At 27.7% G+C, this 26,140-nt stretch overlaps 1 protein-coding gene across 1 annotated transcript in view; it reads right to left on the minus strand.

The window, feature by feature from the left end:
• LOC105202817 (tachykinins) overlaps positions 1-22,002 on the minus strand; it is a 72,528-nt gene extending 50,526 nt beyond the window's left edge. The window contains exon 1 of the mRNA XM_011171502.3: positions 21,862-22,002. The gene's annotated coding sequence lies outside the window, so the exon portion shown is untranslated. The remainder of the gene's footprint in view (positions 1-21,861) is intronic.
• Positions 22,003-26,140: the final 4,138 nt, after the last annotated feature.

Here is a 26,140-nt window from a genome sequence, read left to right on the forward strand (position 1 = left end):
TTTAATCAAGCAATAGATAACTCATTTGATATCTAATTTAACATCAGATATGTAGATATTGATAATAAACATAAATATTTAAACTCTAATTAGGGTTGAAAATGTCACATTAGTGTCAGTTTATAAAAAAAATAATTTATAGAAAAAAAAATATAGAAAAAATAATTATTTATAATACCAATAAAATATTTATTTCAGATAATCCAAGAAATGCAAAAATTAATGATTTTAAATTCGCACTTTAGACAATTTAATACTCAAAAATAAATTCGTAACAGACAAAAACATTATAAATAAACATTTAATCTCTTTAGATTTTTATATAAATAAACTTCATACAAAATAAAAGTATTCTCCAACTCCAATAGATATAGAAGCTCAAAATTTATTTTATTATGAGTAATTAAAAAAAATAAATAAATAGCATAAATTAGAAATAATTTATAAAAAATTAATAAAAAAATAACATCAATAATAATTTGATCTTACGTAATTTATTAGCTTTATTTACCAAAAATTAAGTTACTATTTTAATTTAATCTTTTTAAGTTAAGAGTTAGGGACTTTAGTTAGTCTATGTAAATCTGTATCTTTTACAAACTAAATTACGATTTGAAGATTAATATCAATGCTCGATGTTAAATTAGGTAAAACAAAACTTTCTAAATTTACTTTTCTTTTTAAATATAATTTTCTTAACTTTTTCATATTTAATTTAATAAAGAAAAAAGTAAAAAAATTTAAGTCAGCAAAGTTGTTTTAAATTTTATTAGCTTTTATTTTAAAAAGCACCGCATTGAAATTGATTCAAATTTTGAGACTATCCTTCTTTGAAGCATAAAATTTCATTCGATCTTATGTGTACCACACATAGACAAGAACCAGTAAAGAAAAGTAAACTAACAATAAGTTTATACAGTAAACTTGTGATCGAGCTCTCGCTTCGATTATGGCACGAAAGATCTCGATGCGTTCAAGCAACAGTTGACCTATCGAAGATCTAAATACCATTCATATTTGAAAATCTTACATGCCAAGCAAGTCATACATAAGCATCCTTTCTCGGAAAATTAAGATTTTCCTTTACTATCTACTTTGATTCAAGTTCAAATTCAATTGAATTATTTACACAATTAATTAACCAAACACAAGCCGACGTTATCTTTATATACTATAATATCTAATTAAATATAAAGAAAATTAATATTTATTTTTAAACTAACATCTATTATATTAATTATTTAAAATATTAATTTATGAATTAATATAATTTTGATCAATAATGGCTCATGATGTTGCAATCACGCAAAAATGCATTTTAATCAATATAATAATATTGTAATAATTCCTCTTTATCCTATTTCAAGAAACATTTAATTTTAATTTGTTTCAAAATTTAATAGTAGTCAACATAGCGCTTAATACTTGTTGCAACATTATTGTTGTTTAAAAAATTATCAAAAAGTAAAATAAACAGATTCTCTGACAACACAAAGCACGCTTATATTATATAATTTGGTAATAATTATTGTGACATATATTACTTAATTAAGAGCTGTGTTAATACTCATACATAACGCTGTAATTATACAATTTATATGCTTTCATTATATGCATAACTGAGAATCACTAGCACAATGCAGTCCTAATCCAATATTATAATATCAAACGCTTTCTGACTCAATATGTAATTACTTTCCTTTTCTTTACAATATTCCGCTTTTAAATAGTACAAATGAATTTATTCAATTGTGAATGATAATGTTTTCAAATGATGCAAATTGTGTGCATCGTTGATATCTTGCACTCCAGAGAAAATTTCATATTTGCTTCAAGATATTGTGAACTCGAAGAAAACGGACCATTGAGGATTGGAAAGCAATTTACAATTACAATGCTTTTCTTAAGTATCACAAAGCAATTCTGTGAACCTTGTTGTAGCTCTTTCGATCTTTTCAAATGCATGAATCTCGACCTGAGACATTTGAATTACTTTCGAAACAAGAAATAAAGATATTACTACTCTCAATTATTCAAATTTATGCGCAGTTAAATAATGCTAAGCTCTTTGTTACCTAAAAATTCTTATCGACGAATCTGCAAACCATGACATAAGCGTATTTTTGGACAAATAAATACATTTAAACTGTCCTAAGATTATTCTTTGAAAAGTAAATGATACAAAAGAATTGTAAAAATGTTCATTCAGATTTAAATACAGAGAACATCGTACAATTTATTCTATATATTTTAAACTATTTAGAAATTTCATTATTAATCAGTTAAGAATAAATCTTGTTATTAATCATTTATCCATTACCTTTAAAGAAAGATTATTTGTAATATTGATATTAATATTAATGTTTATTTTAATCATTCATCGTACTGAGTTGATTAAACAATTTATAACATCGACTGACATGACGTGAATACTTTCGAATTTAAAGAGGAAATTACGATCCAACTAGTTTTCTTGTATATGGGATAAAGCTTCCGTTTCTGTACGCTAAATTTATACACACTCCCCTAAGCTGCAAACGATATACGAGATACTCCGCGTTTACTTATCGCGACCTTTTATCTCTCGGTATGTTTCGATTAAACTTTAAGTTGCTCTTTCGAGAAAAGAGATATAACTATCATCTTAAATATAAATAATTTTCTTAAAAGCCATTAATTAATAGTAAAATTTATTAAGAAACGTTTTATTAATAATATGTATATACATATAACTGAAAAGTTATATGCAATAATAGTATTATTCCGGACAACTTGCACAGACAAATACCAGATTTTTTACAAGTATTATTCAACAACATTAAACTCTATCTCTTCATATTTTGTTCGTATAACGAATAACAGAATAAAATCTGTATTTATATAAGTATATTTAATATTTTGCGTTCTAAAATTCGATAAAATGTATTTTTAATAAGATTTTACTTTTTTACTTACATAAAATAGAATATTATTTACAGAAAATTTAATTGAAAATTTTTAATTAAAAAAAACTGGAACTTCCAATTCTAATTACGCATGCAACATACACGTACATTATAAAACATTCAAGCAATGTTACAGCAATTTTGCAATATTCTACAATATTGCTTAAATATTTTATAATTAAATGTATGAGTATAATAATTACAAATTGAAATTTTGTTAAACATTAATTTAAAGTAAGCTAAAAAATAAAATTTTGTTACGTATTGTATAGTATACAAATATATAATTATTATAATACTTTAATGTCTTTGATTTTATTATTTACAAACAATTATTATTACAATACATAACTATAAAATAAAAAATATTTAAATTTCTTTATTAGTAACTATATAAACAAACGTGTTCTATGATTGATGAATACAAAAGTTTCATTATTTTCTTTTTTTTTTTCAATTACGTTTCTGTGCTTACGGAGCTGATTAACTTCGAGCAATAACGGAGTGCTATTTAATTACCGTCGGATTAGCGTCCAGTTAGTTGGCAATGAGAAAACTTGTCTGCTTAGGACGATTACCGCTTAAGAGCTTCCAAATTATATTTTCCTCGAGCGTCGTAATCCACGATTTACCGTGAGTAAATTTCTAACGAGCTTCCAATCAGGATCTTATCTTACCACAGCATCCTGCTCATTTTACCCATTGCGATGCACGTGGGTTTTAGAAATAAATACCACGGCAACAATATATTCTTGTATATACCCATCATCTTGTATATTGTGAATCTGCAGTAATAATTTTAAACATACAAGAAAACATTATAATACATTCTCAAGCATTTCCATTTCACGGAGTGGATATAAATCTTTCACGTGTACTTTTCATATTTTCTTCTTCGTGTACATCTAGAGAAGTTTTATTTTTATTTTTATTTTTATTTTTATTTTACGTAAATTCAATTTTCAACAATCGTTTTACTAAGAAAAATCGTCTTCTAAGATTTTTCAAGAAACATCTCGAATGTTCAGCATATGTTTTCACCTGTTTCATACGGCTTTATTTGTCACATAACCCAGAAATGTTGGGCATTTGCCGCACGTCATAACATCCCGCTTGTACTTCATCATACGGTGCGTTGAAATCTCCCTGGTATCACCATTTCGTTCTACGATCAACTATCTTTCATGCCCAATGCCTTTCTGTGTGAATACGTTTCATAGCATTAACACATGTAACTATCAGGGTATATCATTGATAAAAGGACAAAGCTACAATTGTTAAAGTTTACTGATTACAGTTTGCACTGATAGAATAATGAAATGCTACGTTATTTACTTTTATTGTTATAAAAATATATACATTATAAATATTATAAATAAGTAAATAAAACTAGCTCCAACGACTAAACCAAGTAAATATATATAATTGCCAATGAGAGCTAACGCGGTTCTTCGAGCGTGCAGCAAACAACTTCTCCAAGTTGTAAGGTATAAATTAGATATATTGACAATAGTGTATGTACATACAACCATGCGTTTCGATGCTAAATCTGCACTCTCTGCAGTGTAATACGTGGTCAGATAACAGAGAAAGTTTGTCGGAATTCGATACGATGTCTCTCTTCGCTACGATACCTATGCAAGTGTAAATCAAATTGTAAACGAGGTCAATGTGTTACGATACATCGTTAATCTTAAACAAAATGGTTATTATATTCTTCGTGGAGGTGATACCAATCTCTGTTTTTACACATTATAATAATTCAATAACCAGTGCAATATGCTGTATGATGTACGTTAATGTTTCTTGTATAAAAAATGTGATAAATGAGTTTAACAATTTTCGAGTAGTGTCCGAGTTAAATATTTACATAAAGAGAATCACAAAGTTATTTCATATTTAAAAAAGTAAAATTTATTGAAAAATTAATTGCGAATAAATAAATGTTAATTATTGTCACATTGATTAAATTCCTAAATTAATTATTTTCTCTATATGTATATAATACGAGATATAGATAATTATCAAATAAATAATTATGCTTATTAAGAATATTGTGACATTACAGTTTTAATATTTTGTATTTAACAACTAAAATAATGAATTTAATAATTAAAATAAAATAAAAAGTATTCAAAGCTAATATTCCAAATATATCATATATAAAATATTTAGTATTTTGATAAATAATATAATATTAACAATTATTTTATCTATATAATTACAAATTTAATAATAATTGCGAGTTTTGTTTTCAATATCGAAATCATCATAACAAGCTTTTCAATTCATAAAATGCAAAATTAATTCTATGATGATAGTACATGATTAAAAAACATTAAATGTTACAATAAAATAAATTTAATTTTAAAGAGCTGCACTTAAAAAATTACCTTTTGAATTTTGATTACGAATAAAATTAGAAAAACTTGGAATTCTTAGAAAATTTTTTTACAAAATTTAAATAAACCCTGTATTACTTTGCAATTACGTTCGCAAATATAATAAAAAATTATTATCTTAAAATTATACGTGTATTTAATATAATATACATATATTTTAAACCTTATTCCTTTGTTTAAAGATTAAAAAAAATCTATTTATATTTATCTCTAAAAATTTATATATAATATTTCATTAACGTAAAAAAAGTAACAAATAATTAACAATAGTAACAATTCGTTAATTTTTTAGTAACGGTAACGGTAACAAGTTATTTTTATAAAATAACTTTACAAACACTGCAAGATCTGTTTAAACAATTATAAAATATTAATCATAAATATATATATATATATTAAATTAAAACAAAAATTTCTGTAAAAAGAATAGTACGTAATTTATTTGTATAATGTTGAAATAAATACCCAAGCAAGTAAAGTGACTCTAATCTATATGGCCTACCAAAATTTTTTTCTAATTTTTTGTCCAAAATAAAAATTATGATTAAATTTAAAGTAGGAAACATTTCTAAACTTTGTTTTAAAATATATGACAGTTTCAAATATTCACATGAGTGCAGTGAAAATTTTCAGAAAAGATTTAGGTCCATTGGCTACGTACATAATATGTACTGAATATGGTAAGGTCTAATTATATATTTTCTTCTTTTTCACAAAGTGTTCGAAAAATAGACAATAAAGTGATCTAATGTTACATTTACAAGTTTATAAATTTATTAACATATTGATATATTAATATATAAGATTACACGAAGAACTATTTTTATCAACGATCCATTAAGTAATTAATTAACTTATCTTAACTTTTCCTCCTTAAAATCATGACTCATGGTCGTAATTTAATAGGTAGTTTAAAATTTATGATCTGGAGTAATAAAGGTATCAAAAAAACATTACAATCGATGTGTCTAGTCATTAATGATCTGGGTCATATTGGTTCTACCTAATGAAGACTTTTCTTCCTTTGGTTATAAGCTGGCTATTATAACGAACATATAAATTAAATATAGCATTGTAAAATATAAATATAGAGCTACGATAGTATAAATTGCAGAGATAAATAATCATCACTGGTTATAAAAAGAAGTAACTTTTACATGAAATATTAGATCATAAAAAAACACAATTACGAAAATTCTACCTTTGATCAAACAGCATACACAAACTGAGCAGTCAACTATTGCAAACAGCAAAGTCACGTTGATAGCATGTACGATAAACTAACATTATTTGTTCAATTTATCATGTATAACTACTTAGAAACAGCAAAGTAGGCCATCTTGAGTACTAGGCCATATAGGGTACACTTACCTTACACAGTTGAATAAGAACAGAATGTATATCTTAATATTTAAAATCTTAATCTAACTTTTTTGTCATGAAGTTGCAAATTAATAACTTCAACATATTTCATATATAAATGCTGCATTTTCAAATAATAATGGTGATTATTAATTTACTTCTTTTTCTTATATTGCATAAATTTTTTAAATCTTTTCATATAACCATTTTAAACACTTGTCTTCATTTTAAAGGTCATTATTATCAACGAGGGTAATATAGCCTTTCCTCGGTATCGCGGTGCCAACGCAAGTATTTTCCTTTTTTCTTTTCCTCGCAATTCTTTCATTAACACGCAAACGATCCTGTACATCAGCACGTATGCAAATGAGAAGCAAATGCCCATATTACAATCGAAAGTGACAAGATGGTATCATCAAGAATATTCACAAGAATGGAAAACGTTCGTAAAAATTCTCGAACTTATCTCGCGGTCGATCAACGGGATGCTGATGCTCACTGGGGCACACGCAAAATAGATCAATGTGGCATCTCCACGGTACGAGCGTCGTGTTTGTCGACGTTGGGATTGCGAGTGCTCGGCCGCCGCATATCTTGCATCGCGATGCGACCACTCGTAGACGGTGGCGGAATGCGCCGGTTTCTTAAAGTTATGGCCTCGACAAGCGAAAACTTGTGCGAGATGCTTTCTCAAGAAAGGGAGTAGGAAGTAACGCGCGATTATATCCAAAGTCTGACGCGAAGCTCGAAATATGCAAAGCTGTTGCGTGTCGTGAAATACGCGAGAACTTTAAAATCGATAACGCGTCCTCCGCTTTTGTTTATCAAAGTACTAGTGCCACCACGGCCTGCTTTCTTGGCAGCGGTTGTTCCGATAACAGTCTAATCAAAAGTGAAGCAAAATAACAACGAAAGATCATGTATACAAAATGATTTATCTGTGAAACATTTATTTATAATGCATTTATGCATCCCAAGAGTGTCACTTTTTTCAAGTACTTCTTTACCACGCTAGAATATTTATGTATTTTATTTAAAGAAATAAATTCTTATTCTTGCTCACATAAAATACGCATATAAGATACACCATGCACACGAACATACTTTGGTTGCGTTTCGAAATTCATTGCCATGAAAATTTCATTGCATTGAAAATTTATAGTGTATCCAACTATAAATTTTTAACACTGATAATATATATTAGAACGTAGTCTTTGTGACTGCAATTAAGTTATTACGTTAATTACTTAACTCTTTAATCAAATATTCAAATAATGTCATTGCAAATTGATTGTGTAAAAAAGAGGATAGAAAAAATAGTCTATTAATTTTTAATATTTTTCTATATTTCCTATACTTTCTCTCAATTGTAATGCATACATTATTATTACATAAAATTTAATTCCAGAACTTTTAATGGCATTCCAAATAATACAAAAAATGTTATTTCTGTATTTGGAAATATTTCTTATATTTTTTCCAGGTTTAATTATAATAACGAAATACAGATTATTGATAAAATAAAAAATATAAAAATATAAAATAATAATATAAATAATATAACTTTATTCGTTGACAACAATTTAACAAAAAATTATAATTAAAGCACTTTCTTTTACAGAGTGTCCCGCGAAAAGTTGTTGAATCTAAATGCACGTCTTCTTCCTCTACAACTTAAATTCAATTGACTGTAGTATTGTACCTGGAATCTATTGTAATTTTATTTTATTTGTCTTTGAAGCAAAAAGTACATTAAAAAAGTAACGGATGAACTTATCTTATCGAGAATTTCTTTTCTAGAGGAAAAGTGTACTCTAATGTATATAGAGCATTTTGTATAAAGTAAGGAAAGTATAGAGTTGCAAGTGAAAACGCTTTAAGAAATGCATACATATATATTAAATATCTAGTTTTATGAAATAGACATAATGCTTCATAATAATACTGAACCGTATGCAAAACAAACGGTAAAAATTAGTTGTAAAACTGTAGAAAAATCAAGAAAATGCGAAATTTTTTCTTGCCCTTCTTATTCTCTTAATTTCTCAATCAAATTACCATTTGTTTAAGCATCTGGATAGTTTTTTAAGCAAAAAAGTATTCTACAAAGTATTCGAGAAAGTGACATGAAAAGTGCGTTCGACGAATTTCTCGCATATCACTCTTCCAATTTTTGTTACATAAAAGACATTGATATGCTTATATCATGATAGAAACTATTTTGATTGGAAAGACGTATATAAAGTGTGTCAAATAAAAGTTTAAATTTAAAATTGAAAGTGGATAGATTAAATTTACAATTTTATCTACAGTAATCTAATACTGAAATATAACTGCTAAATGTTTTCTATTAAATGCAATTTTCTATTAAATGTATTCCTTCTGATACCCGTATACGTTATAAGATATAAAAACTAATTAATTTTAGTAACTTTCCTTAAGGCATCTTATATGTTATATTAAAAACAAAAAAACTGCGTATTATTTTTGCTCTAATTAATTTATTTTTATTTAAATTAATTAATTAAATGTAACAAATTATGTTCACTTAATTTATTTTTATGTAATTAATTAATTAAATGTAACAAATTAGATGTTTCTGTCCATTAATTAATAGGAGAACGCAGTTATTACTATTACTAACTATTATTACTATTAATAATTTAAACAACGCTTTTAATCTCCCTTAATTTACAAATCCTTTCCGTTATCTCATTGACATTTGATACAAACACTAATGTTACACTCTCTTATATTTGCACCAAGAAAAACCGCTTGGCCGCTTTTCCCTTTTCTTCTTCTTGCAAGAGTGATTTATGAAGTTTTCGTGCGAATCCTCCAAGGACCTACCTTTGTTATCGAAACATTTATCTGACAGTTTGAGTATTTCATGAGAATCACATCTGAATCCTACCTAGCCTACTGAGATTTTAAATGTCCTTTAAATTGTCTACCTCCCCGCAGAGAGACAGACTCTATTTATATTCCCATCCGTTATCGTTGTATCATTCAGCACTGATATTGAAGAAAGAGTTGAACGTGAAACCTGATAAACCGCGATTTAATGTATTGACCGAAAAATAAAAGTCTCTTAATCTGCGGAATGAAATAATGTGAACAGATACCGCGGCGATTTTGAAATCCGCTTACTGTCCGCTGCCTCTTCAACGCGCTGTTCAATGTAACATGCAATGCAGCAGATGCGTCATAATGTAATTGGAAAATAGCGCGCTTTGCAGTTGCGAATGACTGTACTATAAATGTGACGCGTGAAATATCTCACGCGTCTATAATAATTATTTAACAATTGCGGTCAATGCAATAGGACTTACGTGTTTAATAGTTCATTGTAGAAAGCATACGTGTCATAACAAATTGATGCACAATACTGCATATATCGAGTCGAGTGATTATTTATACTTTGTTCTGTTCCAACTACTGTTTGACGTGCCTTTGATAAATTTTGTTAATTTATTGTTTAAAATAATAATAATAATTAATTGCGTGCTTATTACAAACGTAAAACGTATTAATACATACGATCCACTAATTTGGATTCGCATAACAAATTTTAATAATTTGATATATTTTCAAGGGGAACGTTTTTTATAATTAAAAATCCTATGACACTGTATGTGCGTAATAATGTGCAACACTATTGCGCAATTGTAATGTGGACGACACAATTACGAAACTTTGCACATCCACGTACGCAATGCAAAGAGTGCAAAGTGTGAGGCTGTGCAGGCTCAACAAGTGTACTACTACTTTTCCTTTGTCCCTCGGAACCAGCTTAAACGTCAAACTTTTTATATCACGCGATGTTTTGTAATATTTTTCACATTTTTAAATAGAAATTAAAATAAATTCCGTTGCAACATTCGTTGAAACATAATTCATCGAATATATGAAATGCCATCCAAAAATTTCTTCTATAAATTGAGACTGAAAAATTTATTTTAAAAAATATGTGATAGCATAAAATTTTCATAAGCACGTAAATATGATTAAATATTTTAGTAATCAAGAATTTTTAATTTTTAAAATTTTTTCTACTAATTAACTCTGTTTAAAATTGCGCGATAAAAATAAAAATTTTTATCATCTATCAAAATTAATTAAACGTAACTTACTAATTTATTTCTTTAATTTTCAATCTTAAATAATTGGACATGTAATTAAAAAATCTATAAAAAGCAAAAGATTGAAAATTTACTAATTAAAAAGAAAGTCGAAAAGTGTAATAAGATAATCCACCATACGTTTATATTAATGATCACCGCGCACTTTAAAATGCTGTCATATAAATTAATTGTACGTGAAAATTATGTAAATTTTATAATAAAGCAGCATAATTTTGTTGAAAATGTTTTAAATATTTATTAGTCTTTCATTTGCATGAAATAACAGAGATCGTAGGATAGAAGTATTAGCAAGTAGTACGAGCGCATATATGTCGGACGTACATAACGTCAGACTACACGCGGTATTCAAAATTAATTATTGTTTAACACGTAATCTTTTTATAACTGCAAAAATAATTTTTGCAAAAAGAGCAACGAATAATTAGTAGCTTAATTATTACTGATATTTCACGATTCTCATCACGTTCGTTGGTCGTTGTACCTTAATGGAAAAATGTTGATTAGCTGCCTATCTTTACGGTCAGAACGTGATTAGCATTTTCCGTACTTTAAACAAATTAATTATCATATACGCATTCATCCAATTAATCGTGTCCAATTTACAATATAATTGGAGATTATATGTATATATAGAACAGCATTGCAATTCTATTTCTGCATAACAACGATATAACAGTCTATCGTAACATGTTCAAATAAATAGAAACAATTAACAATTTTGCAAGAGAAAAGCTAGCGAGTGGAGAGTGCATCGACAATTTTTATTATTTCGTCTCTCTATATGCTTTAGCGAAAATTTAATTTAATGTGTTGTTACAGATGTATGTAATATCCAAGATTATACGCATGCGAATGACATCGTGTAAAAATTGTCGCTGAAAAGCGGTTAATTACAAATTGGGTCAGGTGTAAGTAAAAAGATAGTTTTAACTCTACAAAGAGCGATATATAAAGTCGATAAAATCTGGCATATGTGCACAAAGAAATAGCTCCGAGAGCTTTCAGGTGCAGACAGATACATCAGGAGACATCGACAAAGCATTTGCCGTACAAACTCAATACGCGGCATAAAATTGCGATTTGAGCCTAGCTACTCGAACAAAATTAGATAAATCTAAACTATGTAGGCGCCAGTTGTAATATATAGTGATTACATAAAATAAGCCGATACCGCAATATATACGAACCAATGTAAATGGTTTTAACTTTGACATTTATTGATATTTTGCGTTCTGCGGTTGAATTTCGTATATCTATGGATATGTAATCTCTTGTGCGCGCATGTGGAAATGGCAATTTGCAAATTTGCCTGTTGGTAAAAACTTTTTTTCTTTTTTTTTTTTTAAATTTAATTAAGCTCGGATTCTCTATATGAAGGTTAAATTAAAGGTATATGAAAATCAATGCTAATCTGTGAGTGCAGGATAGATGTGATTGTTTTACAGTTCTTGTAACGAATATTTCCCGCAACACCGCACATTCATGTCGAATTGATAGCAGAAGAATACTTTTTTTCAAATGGAGGACGTACTGACGTAATGTCAAAATATTCTTTATTGAATGGTTCAATCATAGAATGATTCGTTAAAATGACTGCAAATTTTACGAGATAATCACTATAATAAAAGAGCAAATATCATTTTTCTCTAAAACATTGATAATAAACAATCTTTTATAAAAAAAAGTTATAATCTCAAGTTATCAATCAAATGTAACAAAATATTTTGCTTCCACAATATTGTGCAATGTAGCATTTTGTTTACTCAAATAAAATATGACACAAAAGCTAATTAAAATTAAAGAATCGATTTGCAATCGCAAAGATTTGAAATGAAAGGCATTATACAATGCAAACGATCGATATTAACATTTACATATTAATAGTATATAAATTATAAATTTTGTACGTTAATTGAACTTTTGTTAAAGATTAAATAATATAACGTACAAATTTGGTTTGCAATAAACAGGAGAAATGCTGATAGCAACTTTATCATCTCTGAACCTCAGTCTAACCAATACGACATTAATCCCAATATCTTAAAAGTAAATCTCATAGCCCATATTATTGAACTTAATTAAAATATTAAAGTTAAAGTACCAAAATCAATTAAAAAAACATGTATTTAACTAACTCTTTAAAACATGTTTAGTTAAATAATATGGTCTAAGACAGAGTTTTGCAAACTTATGTGAACTGTGACTCATTTTTTAAAACGGCAACCATCCGCGTTTAATTTAGCTATAAAGGTTATGAAAAAACAAATGAAAAGAGTAAATTACTTATTTACACTTTATTCCTCCCACTGTTTAATTTTTTAATTTGAATGTCATTTTATACATTTATTCTCAGAATAAATATTTTTCAAAATAAAGTATAATGTTATAAATAAAGCGTTTATTTCGTGTTGATAATATTTTTGACGTCGCAACAAAGCGGATCATTTCCATTTACAAAAAGTTTAATAATTATAGTTTGATTCCTACTATAAGTGAAAAATGACTAAAAAATTCTTCGTGACCCAATAAGTCGCGCGATACTTCGGAAATCTAATATATTTAAGAGATATTGCATAAATGATCGTGAAATCTGATTATTCTGATCGTTTACATCCCTGAGGTAATACAATGACGTAATCAACTGATAGAACAATTCTCGTATACGAGAGAGATAAGTCACTTTTCGAATAATTTATTGTTATCGTGTAGCCATTTGTCATTTCGTCAGACATGTATAAGTAAGATATATAGGAAAAAGAAATGAAAAGCTTACCAGCAAAGGTAAAGTAATCTCAAATGAATATAGCTAACACCCATACATTTTGCGTACATCCATTAATGCACAAATAGTAACAAAACATTTTGACTTTAACTCGCAAAATAATAATAATAATAAAAATAAAAGTAAAAGACATATTTACTGATTTTTACAATCATATTACAAATTTATATCAAAATAATCTCAATAATAAAGATACAATTTGATTGGCATTAATAATAGATAAGACCAAAGGCATTAGATTTATCTTTATAAACAGATTAATTACTACTTTAAAAATAATAAGTACACCGTGTAATCATTTATATCATATATATAACTGCTATAAAAATTAATAAATTACGTAGCAAAGATCATTATATTAGCAGAAAGTCACCAATACTGGCATATCACTTTGCTTTTGAATAGTTCTTAATAAAATAAAAGATAAAAATAAAACAAAAAATATGAATGCAAACTAAAAAGTGTCTTCTATTAGATGGTATAGCAATTTTTACAATACTGTTTCATATTTTGTATAATAATTAATGTTATCACAACATAACCCAAGAAAAGCATTCAGATGAATTGGACTTCCAAATTGGAACAGCAAGCAATAATAGAAAAATTCAAACACGGCGTCGTAAAGGAGTCAACTATAAAATAAATTCATAAATTAAATAATAAAATAAATTATTACAAATTAAACAAATTTTAAAAGTTAACAAGTTAGAATCGAATCTTTCCATTTTATAAGTTTTTTGGCGTAGTTTGGTAGTTAATCTGTTGCATCTGATGCTATTTTTTCAACCTTATAGTATTTAAAAAAAGTGTAAACATTTATGAGATTTTATCTGTTAACAATGTAGTTGAAGATTTTGTAGTTATTGTCTATTCTCAAGGAGAAGTGTACACCGTTTTATCATGCTGCACTGTGATTTTATGTTTTATGTTTCAAACTACACTACGAAAAAAAACATAAAAGAGAAAAATATAAACAAAATAGAAAGCTACAAATATGTAAAGTAATATTATCAATAATATACACACTATTGTTTAAAATATGGCTTTCTACAAAAAAAAATCATTGTAAATTTATTTTTATTTTCAAAAATTTACTTTTATCATATTGTAGACAAAAAGGAGCCATGAACGTATTAAATATATATAAACTATAAATTTTTATTTTATTAATTATCTAAACAAATAATTGAAGTGTTTTTATCAATATTAATGCACTACAACATTTAGTTTCCGAGAAATAGGGAAATGCTGCTTTAAAAGGCCTATGGTAATAGTAGCGACTTTCCTCTGGTATAATAAGATCAAAACACTGTCAAAAGTCTACTTTAAAAAATCAAATCTCTAAGTAGATCCGTATGATGATGTGAAAGTCTATTTTAACATTCTCCAAATTGCGCAACACGCAGATATACAAATGTACGGTGAGACTCAAAAGTTTTTAAATAAGAAATTTACAATCTTTTTCTTAATCATATTATTTTAATTTTGCCATATTAGACGTAGTATTATTAAAGTATTTTATTTGAAGTGTTTCCTTGGTTTTCAGTAAAAATATTTATAAAACTATTATAATTAGAAGTAACTAAATAATCGAGACAAAATCATCACTAACCAAATTACTATTAACATGATTTTTTTTACTTGAATTTTGATCACTTTCTTACGAGTTTTAGATTAATAAAATAAAGTTGTATTCAGCGATCAAAAAAACACAAGATGTATGACTTAGACTTTTCAGATCACAATCAATATTTACCTATCGTTTTTTTATTGTTTTAATATATTTTGCATAATTAATTACATTTATTACAATTAACGGTAACATATTTAAGTTATTAAAAAATTGAAATATGTTGCTGTTTCAAATAATCACTTAAATTTCTGTAAGGCTGTTCAGATTTTATGTACAATGTCAGTAAAAGTATGTAGCAACTATGTAGTAATTTATATATTTAACTTTAACACATAAATACTTGAACTAAAGAAAGTTAATTAAGTTGAACAATTTTGTCAACTTTTTATCTCAGTACATGTAAGTCTATTTTGTTTTACATACTTTTTAGTATGTAACTGATATACTGAGATAAAAAGTTGACAAAATTGTTCAACTTAATTAACTTTCTTTAGTTCAAGTATTTATGTGTTAAAGTTAAATATATAAATGCCTGAATTAAAGTTTAAGTGTTTTATGTATTTGAGTAAAATACTTGAACTGAAGAAAAATCAATTTTGGACAACTGAAAACACTATTAATTCGCATAAGTGTCTACGTAGCATTCTTGTTCTTATCATCGTTTCGCTATTTATCTACACGCAATTTCAAAAATCAAAAAAATAAGATTTCAAAATATCATTTCCATTTTAAAAAGTTTCATCAACTGACGGAGCACAGTGAATTATAATGGGCGCTTAGGAATGCAAAGCTATTTTCATTCGAGATGCACAATCTGCGGTTATGAGCTCAATGTATCGTGTTACGAGTATCCCTGAACATGCCAAAATGAGGTTCTCAAATGATTTGTTGTCAGTGATCATCATTAATAAAGCTTGCTATTTGAAATCTAAACCTGAACATACATGTCGTAAAATATATTTTATGTCGAGAACGAGAGAGAGAGAGAGATAGAATAAGATCAAATATTGTCTGTAAGAACAGTACATGATAAAATCATGAAATTAGATCATCCAATTAATGCTGCAATTTAGAGACAAAATGACAAATATATATATAAACGAATTTGTGCACATAACTTTTTATCAACTTCTAAAGCATAAAAAGAAACTTTGGTTATTCTAATTTCAACACTTATTAAACTTAGGAGAGCATTTAACGTCATTAGCTATTCAACTAATCACAATTTTAATTAGAGATAGCACATACATTCCGATGAAGATTACTAATTCTCTCATGAGGAGAAGTTCTGGAAATTGAGTCTATAATTCCCCATTTCTTTGAATTTCTTTCCTTATTCTTATCATTCCCTAAGCTGTAATCTCTTTGGTAAGTCGCTAGTAAAACTCATTCAATAGTCTTTCCGCGTCTTCCATTTTCCATGCAAATATATGCAAATATAAACAAAGGATTATTAAACTTATTATTATATATAAATATATATATAATAGAATTAATGTCATTTTTTTCTCGTTAAATCATATGTGTACAATAATAACATACCAATTAAATTAATTTTATTAATTTAATAACATATTAATTTAAAAAATATTCATTAAAATATATTTTAAAACTTTTTTTATTTTGAAAAAGATTATTTAAATTATTAATACAGATATAAATAAAAAAAAAGAAACAAACAAGAAGCAAGGACAGAAAGATAATAATAAAGTTACAAAATTAATTAAAAATTTATTATCACTGAGTAAACTTTTATTTGTGAAAATAATTCGGGAAAAAAATTATAAAATTCTATAAAATATAACTTTTTTGCACACAGATATAGTATTAAAAAGAAATAATACTATAACGTTCATCGTACCTTACAGTTATCTTTTAACATTAACAATAAATTATATATATATATATATATATATATATTTATATATAAATAAATCTTGATTTCTCAACTGAATTACGATTAAGTTTAAAATAACATTTGCTAATTTATCCTCATGAATATTAAAATTTGCAAATTTCATTAGCGTTACGGTTGGTTACACTTTGGCATTATTTTAATGAATTTATTTTACAAATAACAGATCAAATAATTGAATTAATTAATCATTGTAGAATATCATAACAAATATCTTAAAAAAATTCTGCACAAAATCTTATATATGTTTTGAAAAATTAGTATTATGTAAACTTTAAAGATCAGAGTTCTATAAAACAGCCAATAAATCGTAATTTTTGAAAATTTTCTCTTAATTTAAAAATTGTTCAAATAAAATATTTTAATATTCTATAAAAATAATTGTGTCAAATGTTTACAGCATCAAATATTTATTAAAGACGCGACAACATTGTTTAACGGTAAAATATTGTTTCATCAAATTGTGATTACAGCAGAGTCATACTTGCAAATTACATAGATCGTATGATTGCGTAATCAAATAATTAAAACGATTGACCATAAGGGAACATCGTAGCACACACATTGCATAAGAATTAGCTGGGTAATGAAACGTTTAAATAAATTATAAATTTTCGCGGTAATTAATCTTCTGATTTAATTAGATTATCTGGAGGAATTGTTGCAAGAGATTGCATTATACAAAAGTCGCTAATAACTTTCTTGATTTTCACCCCACATGGGAATGCCCCTTACTGGAATAAATTATACACGATCACTGTCAATCTAAACTCGTGGAATAGCCTCTGGCTAGGGATTCAGCTTCAACAACGTATGTATAAACAAGTCGATAAACTAACTAGACTACCAATAATTAGGGACTAATATTTAACTAGCTTGTTACGTAATCAATATTATAATGTCTTACTTATTTCTTTTTACGTAATTTGTCAATTATACAAATTATAAAATGAAGAAAAATAAAATCAATTTATTTACTTAATATAAATAAACAACAACATTGTATTTCTCTTATAGTCCTCTTTAATAGAGATAAAAGTGTTTTTAATAAAATCAGTTTAATTAAATTATGTATAATAAAATTACATAATCACACTCTAAAGAGCGCGAAGACTAGCTTGCAGGTATTTTTCTTCTGCAAAGTACTGAACATCAAAGAATCTTAACGCTCCAACGTAACAGTGAAATTGAAATGTAATAACGAATGTTCTGTCGCTCGAAAGATTTCTCACGAACTCCCAAACGGAAGACTTCACCGAAAATGTTCACTGTGGGGAAATAACGTGGCTTGTATACGTGGGACCAACGAGAGAACGAGTTTACCCACCGATTTTCGGACCGATAAAAACACAAGAAAGGTTCGCGGAACAGACAAGCACGATGAAATTTTAAAGTTGCTCCACGTCTCGGGACAGACTCCCACTCGATAGAAACTTCGGTGCTTTTACCATTCGTATCCCGTAGAGTCCGATAAATACAATGCCTCGTCCCCTTGGAGAACATCGGCTTATTGTTGCAGATGACTCGGTCCTGCGCTAACGAGCGACGGTAGCGGAGTTAGCTTGGTAACGTAAAGTATACCTCATCGGCGTCGGTGTAAGCCGCATTTGAAGCGGCCACGCGAGAATAGGTGTCGCAGTCGTAAAGCATCGAGAATTAAGACTGTCTCTGTACGAGATAGTAACCCATTCTCCGAACGGAGTCGCATCCCGACGCGGCGTTTCTCAAAATTGCTTTCGATCGCCCATCGCGCCATATAGAAAATAAAATTGGCCGGCGCGTCGTTCACCTTACAATTTATATGATGTAATTTCTTTCCACATTTTTACTTTCCACTTCCATATGAATAAAAAAGTCGCAATTTTTCTTAAAGATATTGTATTATCTACGCATTGCACAGGCATGATGAGTAATTTTTAGAATAGTTTTCAATATGTAAATTATTAGAAATAACAGATATATTTCGATTAGAGATTCACAACAACGTACAGAATTTAAATAAATTGCGACAGTCATTAAATTGTAAAGAAATATAAAATTTCAAAAACAAATTTCAGGGATTTGTTTTAAAAATTCAAGACAAATATTTTTATTGTGAAATATGGAAAAAGCAAATCTCTAAAAAAAATATCAGTGCCGAAAATATATATTTTTTTTTATATTTTTGTTGTCCAAAAAAATTTTACGTTAATTGAACAGTATTTTGCATTAAAATGTTACAGAATGCATCGGCTGGAAAGGCAGAAAATGTTAATGCATTTAATGCATGAAACAGGAAATGATATGTCAATGCGCAAGAAATCAGAAAACAAAGAATAAAGGCCAGATATTAAAACAAAATTGTTAAAACTACGTTGATATCATGTTGCTCATATTGTATTTTTAATCAATAACTGTCTAAACCATTATTCTTTTATCTATCTTTTCATCTTCATATGTGAAATATCACCGATAAATAACCTAATAGTTTCTTTAAAGAATAATAATTTAATAATTTTTAAGTTAACATTTATTACATTTTTAGTTCTACTTAACATCTGTGTTTTAAAATCCGACAAACATGTGGCGCGCAATTTGAGGGAACTTTTAAATATATGTACATTCACCTAGGAAATTATTAATAATCCCTAATTGTAAGATCCACTTTCGATCAGCATATTCGTATCTACATTTTTATTTCACCTGATACATTTCGCGGTCATAGTAGGGTAACGATTTATTAATAATTTTTAATATTATAGTTTCTTTTTTATTTTAATATTAAGTACTTTTAACATCAAAATATTGTTGAACATTGCTCAACATCTGGAAAACTGTGAAAAAAGATTGAAATTACTCTTTTTCAACATTTTCATCATTTATTTAAGAAACACAAATGCTTTTGTGCGGTACTGTATTGTTACTTCATATTATACTTTTGTCACATATTAAAATTTACTGAAATATATTATTAAAGAAATTAAGCTCTTTGCGCTATTATTACATGCATTTTGTAACATAAAATAGTATAAAGCACTCAAACTTTGTTAAGCAAAGTTCTTGTTTTATAATACTTTCAAAGCAACGTGTAATTTGTACCTTTTATGATACATATTTTCATGATAAATAATAGTTAAATTGTAAAAAATGTCAATATAGAACAATTCTTTCAATCAATTTTCAATAAAGTATAATTTGATATTTGAAAAAATCTTGCAATTTATTCAGCTCCACAAAAATGGCATATTTTAAACAATATTTATATTAATATCTATTGTAATTTCTATTGAGCTAATAAACTGTTACCTCAGACCAAGGAAAACGCTTATTCTTTCATAAAAAGAATATAATAGATATTTAAAATGGAAACTAAAGAGATAATTGGCGCAATAAAAAATAATGTCAATGTAGAATAAACTTAAGTTCTCTCAAGAAACTGCTCTCGATCAATTTTATATAAAAAAGAATCTGTTTTTCTCATATAAGACTACATATTACATCGGAAGCCTGTTGCGTCTATGATATAATCGAACATTGGCACGAAACTTGTCCGTCGACCCTGCGGACTAAACGAGACTGATGTTGAATTAAATTTGCACAAAACTGAATTGAGGGAATAATAGATTCCTGTTATTACAGCAAAGTACAATTTGTACATGCGTATTATTTATTACTTTAAAAGGCTTTAATGTACACAAACAACATAAATCAAATAATATTTATAGTAATATCAATAATCTACTGAGCCAATACGAACTGTTACCTCAACGAAAGGAAAAACTTTCGTCCCTCCATAAAAGATATATTTGGTAATAAAGATTGATAAGGCAATTCGAACAGTAAAGAAAGAATGTTTAGATATTTCTGCTATAATTAAATTATTTGTACATAATTTATCTATCTTCTTACAGTAAGTAATTTTTTATTAATCTCATCATTTCTCTTCTCTGACTTTATTTGAGAGTTCACACAGCAGATAATTAACTTTTCATAAAAGATCTTCAGACAGTTTCGTCTTAATAACCGTATATTTTATGTAGTTTATTAGTATAATAGCCAAATTTATAAGATACATACAAGGCATAAACTCTTATTCTGCGAAAAGCAGGAAAATTAGAACCCTAAGAAAGCTAATATTAAATCCATCAACTGTACGCGAATACTCATTCAAACTTTTGCTCTTACGAAGTGGCCAACAAATTTACTTTATTGTAGTTCATTCAGTAATGAAAATCATTATCTTAAAATCAGAAATTTTTTCTTGTAAAGTAATTCGGTTTGAAAAAAAATCAAAATCATTTCTTGTCAACTTTAAGAATATAACTTTTAATAACATAGAAGTATAATTATATTAGCCAATAATTTAAACAGTTTTTAAATATATTTGTAATACAAAATTATATTTCTAATTTGAATAATTTTTATTTTTTATAAAACATAAGTTTTATTAATTTTATGTACAAATATACGTTATTTAGACTGCTATAATAAAATTGATACTTTTCATACTTTTCTTCGTATATATTTTAAATAACAAATTAAAGATAAAACATGGAACGTATAAAATATATGAAATAAATTTAAAAAAAAAGAGGGCAGCAATTGATTGTAATTTTTTTAAGTTGTACTGACTTTAGAAAAAATTAATGATAGCACTTAAACAATATGCCTATTAAATTGAAAATTAAAATCACTTACCTTTCGAAAATAAGACCAAAAGTGTCAAAAGATATGACGATCAGTAACAATCAGGAGCTCGATGGTCCGTCTTCAAGTTCGACAATCCTCAATATCTCAAGGTGAGACCTGCTCGGTATGGCGAATACCAGTCAACTGACTGAATCCAAAGCTCCGCGTGCTTGAAGTTATACGTAACGCTAGCGGCGCGGTGACGTCACGGGGCACCGAGACCAATCAGAGGGCTGAGCTTGCGCCCTAAACAGGGGTAGGACGGCCCCCACCGATCGGTTCAAGGGGAGCTTGCACCTGGACATAAACGGCGATTCAAACGGCGATCGCCTGTTCTCCTTTTCTGCGAGCGATCCATCCCCTTTCCCCCTTTGCTCACATCCTCGATCGCGTACTTCGCCCACGTGAAATATGTTCAACCGTAGCGTCAATGACGTGCCCTCATACGTTGGTGAATGGGCAGGCGTTATAAAACCGATCGCCGTTATTAAACGGATGGCACGATGTGACGAGTTTACTTCGCTGACCATCCCTGACCTCGTGGTTTACACCTCGATTGATGATAATCGTCTGACTTATCTTAGAAAAAGACACGAATCGATAACTTATAATTTTAACGCAAATTAAACGAATGTAAGGTGCATTCTATTATTGCCTTGCATAATGAATAGCACTTAATGGAAAAGCAATTGATGATTAATAAAGACAGCTGCTATACTCGAAGAAATTTCTTTTTTTTTAATTTTAACATAAATTATAGTATTAGTCTCTTCCTTAAACTTTTCGGGCAAACGGAGAAGAATAAAGTAATGAGGAGATAAATAAAAAGCTTTGAAAGCTGACTTTTAACATTTTACTAATTCATATTTTAAGAAATAAGAAAAAGTACTTGAATACATTTGTCTCTTTCTGTTTACACCACAACTTAAGAATATAACACGAAAGTAGACACAACATGAAATATAAGAAAACATATCTAGCATTATATATCTTCACATTTTAATTTAATTAGAATTGATTATATACGAGAAAATGGATAAATGTCATCATATTTCAGAAGACACATTCTTGAATATGACCGTGTAAAAAAAATTTAATGTCAATAATACTTCACACATAAAATTATCTACACAAGAGTGATCATGATGTAACAGGACATGAAGCAGATACTATAAAAAAATACCATTATAAAGGGGTGAGGGGGGAGCGCAGATTTATAGCAAGCCGCAGTCATTATAAAGTCTCTATAAAAGCCTATCGACATCATTAAGTTTCACAGTCGTTCCAAAAAACGCGAAATGTTGCAAATGTTTCTTTTCCTATCAACCGAAATGCATCAAGCAACAGTAGCGATACAATTATTCCTAATATTACCGTCCGAAAGAATTTCACTAGAATTATTTATTTAAAAAAATTATATTAAAAAAAAACTATTCTCACTTTTGCAAATTAAATTTTGAACAACCAAATTACGAAGCAGCTTTTGCAAAATAGTTTTTAAAAACAATCAAAAATATAAACAGTTGGTATAACACAATTTTAATAATACAATAAAAAATATAACAATTGCGTGTAATGTTTCAATAATGCTAATCTGAAATAGGAATATAAACGCTACCGGTGTGAAGATATAAATCTCTCCTGAGAAATTAAATGTGATAACTGAATTAGAACCACACAAAGTGTGCTAATCGCTTCTTATCTCGAATCTTTAAGGCAATCTTTATGCAGATCGTAAAATACAACTGGGGTAAGAAACTTTACTTTTCTCAAACGTTTCCGTCAAAAATTAAATAAGCACACACATGAAACAGTTTAACTTTTGTACGTTGACCTCTAAACTAAGCTGCTACTTTTGATTATTATAAATAATAGCAATATCAGCAACATCTACATATACTTTGAATGCTGTTTAAAGATGAAATTATTAATGCGTTACCACCTGAGTTTTAACGGCACTTTTCTGAATAAAGAAAAGGGCATTTGTTAATCAAACATGCCATATGTTCGACATCATCGATTAACGAGATTCTCCCATTAAGCAATTTGCAGTATAGCTTACTGTTATCATCCAGCTGTCACAAAACTGTCACGATAAAAACGAAAAGTAAATATAAAAAGTGCACAAAAAGTATACTGCTTATCACATATATAACATTAATATGTATAATTAATAAATTTATTAATATATTTTACATTAAAAATTAATGATCACATATTCGGAGAGAGAAGGAGAGAAACAGAGAGAGAGAAAAAATTATAATTGAAGTAATAACTCAAAATATATAATGCTTACAAGTATATAATACATCATAGAAAAATTTCAAAATTATGTAAGTCTAATAGTCTATAAATATAGTATTTACATATAATAAGTCTATGAAAATATTATTAATAACAATAATAATAACTTTATTGAGTGAAATAATTAACATAATTAAACATAAATTTTACATAAAGTAAATCATAAACGTGTTATTTGATACATTTTACAATGAAGGAAAATACATCCATCATGATAAAGAAATATATTACTTGTAGCGATAAGTAATTTTGTTTAGAAAAAATAAAAAAGTTAATTTTTGAAAATAAATGTCAACATGTATTTGTACATTATTATTCAATTACAAAGTTTGAAAAATTTGACAGTTTAAAAATATACTTCTTCAAAAATGTAAGAGTGACTAATTAGATTCATCTTAGTCTGCGGTTTTAATAAAAGCAGCACCTTTACTTCTCAAACCAAAGAAAGCAACAGAAGCAGATTCGATCGATCGCTCGCGATTTGCGCCTTTAGCCGCGAATGTACCTTCGTAAACGAAGAAAAAGTTGCCTTATAACACTTCTGTAGAGTATTTTTATAAGAGCTGATGTATTATATAAAAGACAAGAGGAGAGGGTAGCCAATGCTGTTATACTGACCTTTGAGAAAAACGTGTCGTGTACTTACGCACACATACATTCAATTATCTTTGTGTAGACATCCTCAAATTGGTTCACAATATGTGTGTGTGCGTGTATATGTATGTATATAGAGGAGAAGTCGATAGGCATTATCTCTGGTGTTCCATCTTCTCTGTCGAATCGCGTGCGAAGAGGACCCAGTTGTCGTTTACGGAGCACTATATATAATAAAAATACTATGTATAGTACATTGGAAGAAAAATATACATTTAAAAAACAAATAAGAAATAGATTCTCTACAATAAATTTAACGACGATAAATTTAACTTTTTATTTAAAAGATCAAAACATCAAATGACTCTTTGTCTGTTGCAAATCTTTCATTCTTTACCATTAAACTTCTTGACAAATACGCCTCAAATAATATAATTATTAAAGTAAAATTAGTTTATTAATTATGCATTCTCTTTAATTTATAAATCTTTTACTTTACGATATAAATTATTTCTTCACAATTAAAATTCTTGAATTATGATAATTTGCACATCACGTTAGAATTAAAAAATTTATTACTATCGTCGTACACATTACAAAGTTTTCCGATTTAAAAAGTAATAGTGGTGTTTTTCTTAAAGAGTTTGAGAAGACCGATTGTGGCATTTGCAAGGAAATAAAATGGCTTTGGTTTCACGGTCGATCTGACATAGTCAGGAACCGTTACTCAAGAACGTTCAGAAGGAAATATCTTTGAGTGATTGTCTCTACGTTCTTCTTTGTGAAAATCGTCACTTGTAATCTGTACATAGAATTCTGCTTAAACTTCTATTAAATTCCTTTGTAATATTTGTCTGCTTGTATAGGTATAATGTATATGCTGAAACTTCTTACTTTCATTATTATTGCAATTGTTTTGGATATATTTGTTTAATTCCAAATATACAAAATATGCTTGAAAAATTCCACTAATTGGAATAAAATCAGTAAATAATTTTATACTAGTCTCCAAGAAACTTACAAAATCTTTACTTGAGATTATTTGAAGTAAATTTTATTTATTATTTCATCTCATTTAGGCACGTCTATTTACTTAGAAAATAATTACTGTTTCACTTATTGTTTGAGTCTTATATACCCAAGGAGCAAGGTAGTCCATCATACAATGCGAACGTCCGCTTGATTTCTATCATAAATTCAATTGACTTCAAAACTAAAAAAATATTTTACCACCGCTATGCGCAGGCATTTCACCATATTTTCTTAAAATTCATACAGTGTTTACATATAATAAAATATTTTCTAATCATGTACTGAAAAATTAACACAATAAATTAGTACAATTAATGTTGTATTAAAAATTGTTACGATACGGTACAATATGTTTATT

The sequence above is a fragment of the Solenopsis invicta genome, chromosome 16, assembly GCF_016802725.1.
Source record: "Solenopsis invicta isolate M01_SB chromosome 16, UNIL_Sinv_3.0, whole genome shotgun sequence".
Classification (NCBI taxonomy): domain Eukaryota; kingdom Metazoa; phylum Arthropoda; class Insecta; order Hymenoptera; family Formicidae; genus Solenopsis; species Solenopsis invicta.